The sequence below is a fragment of the Lathyrus oleraceus genome, chromosome 1 (assembly GCF_024323335.1).
Source record: "Lathyrus oleraceus cultivar Zhongwan6 chromosome 1, CAAS_Psat_ZW6_1.0, whole genome shotgun sequence".
Classification (NCBI taxonomy): Eukaryota; Viridiplantae; Streptophyta; class Magnoliopsida; order Fabales; family Fabaceae; genus Lathyrus; species Lathyrus oleraceus.
The window spans coordinates 116,248,622-116,254,621 of NC_066579.1; positions in this window are offsets into that span (position 1 = coordinate 116,248,622).

Genomic DNA, 6,000 nt, shown 5'->3' on the forward strand with positions numbered 1-6,000 from the left:
TGTGTAGTGTAGCAAAGCAGTGTATGTGTGTTTTGTTGTACCCGTTTTAGAGTAGTGGAAGTTTGTTATTATTCTCTCTTTTCTCTCTTATTTTCATTGTTCATCTTTATCACCTTATGCACCAACATTTCATATGTCTATCATGAATAATGTGTTATTATGGTCAATGTGTTCAATTGATATCAGGTTATACCCAATGTAAGCATCCATGAAAGATATGACTTTATACCTTGAAAAGTTATCAACACGCTTCTCCATGCATACAAGCGGGTAAACATGGCAGACCAAGTCATGGTACTATATACATATTTTGCGTCACTCAATATGTTTTTCTTAGAACTTTTTTCCAAACTATACCTACCAGACAAGAGTTCCTCCATAGGATAAAATCATGAAGAGTCAATGGATTTAGATATCTGGATTAAATAGTCTCCCCCCGACAAAACCACGGGGGACAATGAAGACGTACATTTAGAAGTAATAAAGATAGTAGAAAGGCCATAGTCTGTGAGACATTTTTCATTATCTAGGTAACAGAAGACCCTTTGAAACTCATTAAAAATGGGGCATGCTTAACAAAATTTAAACATAAGGAGGTAACAAAATGCTTTATATGAAAATAGGATTTGTTCACATGTTCAATAAATGAGATGCAATTTCTTGACCCCAAGGTTACCTTCTACACTCTGGTTCTTCAAGATAATATCCCATATGTGGCACTTTGAAGAAGGAAGCAATCGCTAGAAAATGACAAATAAACTAAGAGGGGTGTCAAAGAACTCCTTAAAGTTGGTTTCAAAATTGAGGAAAAATGTATGACATGACTTTACAATGTGGTTTCAGTGTGGAAGGCCAACAATTATTGGTGTGTGTGCATTTGTTATTCAAGCTTAAATAGAGCATGGCCAAATGATGTTGACCCGCTTCCAAACATTGACAAGTTGGTTGACAACTCTTTGGGGTTTAAAATCCTATCTTTAATGGATACTTAATCCAGGTATAACTATATAAAAATGGACCCCCCCGACCAAAACAAGAAATCATTCTTGACATACGCATGAATTTTATGTTACAAAGAAGTGCCTTTATACCTTAAAAATATGGGCACCATGTACTAGAGGATTATGAACAAAGTCTTTAATGATCAAATCAGAGATATTTTGGAAATTTATATGGGTGACATGGTTGTCAAGTCAAAGGCGCAAGAACATAAGACCCATTTCTAGGCCATATTTGAGGATGTTGGAAAACACAGGATAAAATTAAATCCTGATAAATTCACTTTTTGGGTAAGGTCAGGGTATTATTAGGATACAGTTAGCTCCTAATTTCGATGCCCATATTTGAATTAGGAAATGGAATTCCCTGTGAAGATATTTTGACTAGATCAGATATTGGGAGAGATTCTGCAATGACTTAGAGATATTTTTAGTGTTTGAAGACGTGTTCGACGAGAGATTCAAATTCAAATAAAGGAGGGAACTCTTATTCTTATCTAACTGTTGAAGATACACATGGAGCATAGTGGATAGTTGCATCCATGCAAAGCTCCATTTGTCTCGATATGGTAGAAAGGTCGTTAGAAGCGGTTATTTTGATTAGTATAAATAAAAGGTCTTAGTGCTAGGATCATGTGTGTTCAAAGTGTGTACAAAATCTGTAAAATTTACAAAGTATCCGTGTGTAGAGAAACAGTAAATTGAGAAATGTACGTTTGATTGACACCATTGTCATTTACTTTGAAGTAATTCAATTCATCTTTTATTTCCAGAAATATCTCTTTATTTAAAGGATTTATCTTTGTTGGCATTTATCTTCGTTTCTACAACAGTTTCTTTACTTTATGTTGTTCGTCTCTTTTGTGAGTATTTTCACGAATTACTATTATTATAAACACTGTCGAAATGTTTATGTTCATTAGAATTCACTTTAACAAATAATTAGCACATGTCATTGGATCAATCTTATCGTTCCTGTATGTAACCAAATCTAGTAATTTGGAAGATCAGTGGTTGTTTACCAATTTTCACGGTAAACAAATTTACACACCCGGTGGGACAGTGCTAACAATTTTGAAAAGTGAAATTTTCCTCATTTTTTAGTTCTGGTTGGTCAGTCATCTTCTCCCTTTGGAAAGAATTTGTTGTGTGTTATTAAGAAGTGCTAAAGTAGCCACAACCAACGAACACAGACCAAGGAGAAGATAAACTAGGAGAATGGAGAATTTAAATGTGCCAAATAACCAAAATTCTCAAAACCCACCAACCAACAATGTAGTACCTCATTCTTCTTTGATAGGGGCGAACACGACCACAATGCACGTGTCTAAACCGGTACCATCTATGGCAAGTTCGATGCCTATGCATTCGATTTCCCATACTGAACCTATTTTGACTTACATTGGGCCTAGGGGGCCTCCTAACACCCCCACCGACTAGGAATGTTCTAAACAGACCTTCAATACCCCCTGGTTTCTCTATACCCTTTGGTGGTCGAGAATAGCCATATGGAATGCTAACTTCAGTGATGTCAGGTTTACATAACGCTACTTCGACATTTTCAGAACTTGTGGTTAACGTAACCTCCCCATTACAAGGGTCAGGATCTGGGGTTAACGTGGGTCAAAATAACCAATCTTTAGGCTTGGGATACCAAACACAAATACCCAACCTTACCAATAATTCCGCAGTAGTGTGGAGACAACAAATAGACGAAAGCAACCATGATATGGTCCAAATGCTTACCCAAACATTAACCACTATATTGAATCATTTGATTCAAAACACGACACAATCAAATCAGCAGATGACAGCGTAGAGGGCGCGAATGTCTGACTTTTTGGGTGTACCATAACCTCATCGACACCCTCCGAGGGAGTGGATAAGGGAAAACTAGGGGGTAACCTTCGAAGAAGACCATACTATTAACCAAATTCTACAAAATCAATCGCCACCAGAGATGGTAAATCAGGGAGTGGGAGTCGAACCCCCTAGGGCTGAACCGTAAATCCCCAGGGAGAGAGAGCCAATGATAGTAATGGTAAGTAGAAACCAAATTGTTGATAATGTCATACATCAGATCTGACATGATTATATGGCAGTAGATAATAATTTGGCAGCCATGGTCGAAAGGATTATGGTTCGAAATGGGGTAAACTTTGGCCTTCGAAGGCCAAATCATACATCAGCTTTGTCGGAGTATATCCTACATACAGAAATGTCCCCTAGAACAAAAATCCCCAAATTCACTAAGTTTTTTGGGGATACTACTGAATCCATTATCGAACATGTGGCTAGATATTTAAAAGAGGCATGGGACATTTCGAACAACAAAAACCTTTGGATGAAATATTTCCCAAGTTCTCTCACAAAGAATGCCTTCACGTGGTTTACCACCTTACCATAAAATTCAATTCATACTCGGAATTAGTTAGAAAGAATGTTCCATGAGCAGTTTTACATGGGGCAAACAAAGATAAGTATGAAGGAATAGATTTTGATGATTATCTAAATAGATTTTGATTACTCAAAGCTAGGTGTTTTACACAGGTACCACAACATGAAATCGGCCTTGCTGAGAGATATGGCCCAAATGGCTTATAGGGTTCGACACTTAGAACACTTGAAGGAAAAAAAGGCTAGAGAAAATAAGAATAAAAGAGTAGCCTATGTCGAATTCAGTAATGATGACGAAGGGTCCTATAATGGGCCTTAGACTTTGGCGAAAATGAAATCGAACTTGCTGAGTTGAAACAAGGGCCGCCTTACGCTTGTAAGGTCTTGGCCCCGTCGAATGGAAAAAACCTATTGAACTAGAAAAGAATGATAAATTTCCTAAGAAAACTTACACTTTAGACGTTATAAAATGTGACGAAATCTTTGATTTGTTAGTTAAGGATGGTCAAATGATAGTTCCTCCTGGTGCTAAAGTGTCTCCTTTAGAACAAAGAAAGAAAAGAGGGTTTTGCAAGTACCATAGTTTTTTGGGTCATAAAACATCTCAATGTTTTCTTTTCAGGGATCTTATTCAAAATGCTATCCAAGAAGGGAGACTCTAGTTTGGGGACAAACCTAGGAACCAAATGAAGATCGACTCCAATCCTCTACAAATGGTTGATGCCCACTACACATAACCAAATGAAGTAAACATGGTCGAAGTCACTGATGATTTTGACATTACCGAAGTTACTGAGGACTTCGTCAAGGAACTTATCATGGTTAGAGTCTTTGAGCACCTTGATCAGGGATTCTTCAAGAACTTCGTTCAGGAAGCTGTTGGAAATGCCACCAATGGAAACACTGACGGTTTCGACACCGGGATCACTAAAGATTCCAACATGATGATAGTAACCAAAGAAACAACTGATGGTTTCGTGTAAATAGATAAGGCTACTGAGGGCCTTCAATTGAAAATCCAGAATTTGGACATCATTGAAGATGTCTACATGGAGGTTAATATGGTAGAAATCTCCCAAGAAAACTCTATGGAAGTTGACAACGAGTGTTGACAAGAAGAGTACAATAAAGTAGCCTTCCCTAAAGAAGACGAAATCTGACTGATTTCCTTCGGAGGTTCCAGAAGAAACAATCAGAGGTTATGTTGTGCCCCCGATGCAACGCCATGTTCGACAAGAAAGCGGCCCAAAACCTCGAGGGAGTAAGGAGGTTAAAAACCAAGGGTACCAGAGAGCCCCTAAAGATCAACAGGCTTTCTAACCGATAAGGGCTTTCGACCTAAGAAGGTATTATGATCCAAGGAGGCCTATGGTGAAGCTTGATGAAACAAAACGAAGGGGTCTTACTACCAAACCCATCTCCTTCAAACCCAACGCTGAGGCTTCAAATGGAAAATGGGTGAAGCCAGTCGATGGCAGAAAACGCGGTCGGGGAAAATGGCAGAACTTAAAGGTAGATAGAGGTTCGTCATTAACATACCGTAAGGAGTTCCAGATTGACAGAAAAACAACCCACTTCTCTGAAAACTACAAAGGAAAAAAATCCCATGATAAGGTCCTAGTGGAGAAGGGAACAGAGAAGGAGGAAAGCACAGAGGGAGGCTAGGGAAAAGGAAAAAGTTGAATCCAACACCAATGTTCCTGCAAGAAAGGAGGAGGACTTAAGCCTTGACAAAGGAAATTTTAAAACTCCAACAGAGGCGGCCAAAGAGAAATATGATTGAATGGCTGCAGAAGACGAAATGCTGACGGATGACTTCGACTCTGGGTCAGAAGCTTCATTGGATATCTTAGTTGGTGTGGTATCTGTGATGCCCGGGGAGTTCGACCAAATAACAGAGGTCGAAAACACTGACATCAATACAGAAAGAGAAATGGTTGCTCACAAGCCAATATGCTATTATGTGATGAATAATGGTTGCGCGGAGGAGCAAAATTCCTTCTTCAAGAGACCCGATGAGGCTATGGAAACTCATGTTAAGCCTCTCTTTATTAGTGGGAAGATCGAAGATGTCCCAATTAATAAAATATTAGTAGATTGCGGCACAACGGTGAATTTGATGCCGCATCATATGCTGAGAAAAATTGGCAAATACGATACAGATGCCAAACCCCGCAACATGGTGCTTTCCAATTATGAAGGAAATGTGGGTTCCACTCTTTGTGTAATCCAAGTTGAGTTAAATGTAAGAATTGTCACCAAATCAACAATGTTTATGATTGTGGAGACAAAGGCCAACTATAACTTGTTACTTGGAAGAGAATGGATACATGGGGTTGGGGTTGTACCATCTTCCATGCACCAACAAATCATCATATGGCGTCCAGACGGTATTATGGAGAACATAGAAGCATACCAAGGTTACTTCAAGACTCCAAAGGATGAATATTCAGTGCATGTGGCGGAGATGCTAGTCGATTCTGTCGCATGCCATGAGTATCTTAGCATGCTCGACGGGTATTCTGGATATAATCAGATATTCATTGCGGAAGAGGATGTCCCAAAAACGGAATTTCGATGTCCTGGAGCCTTAGGCAACTATGAA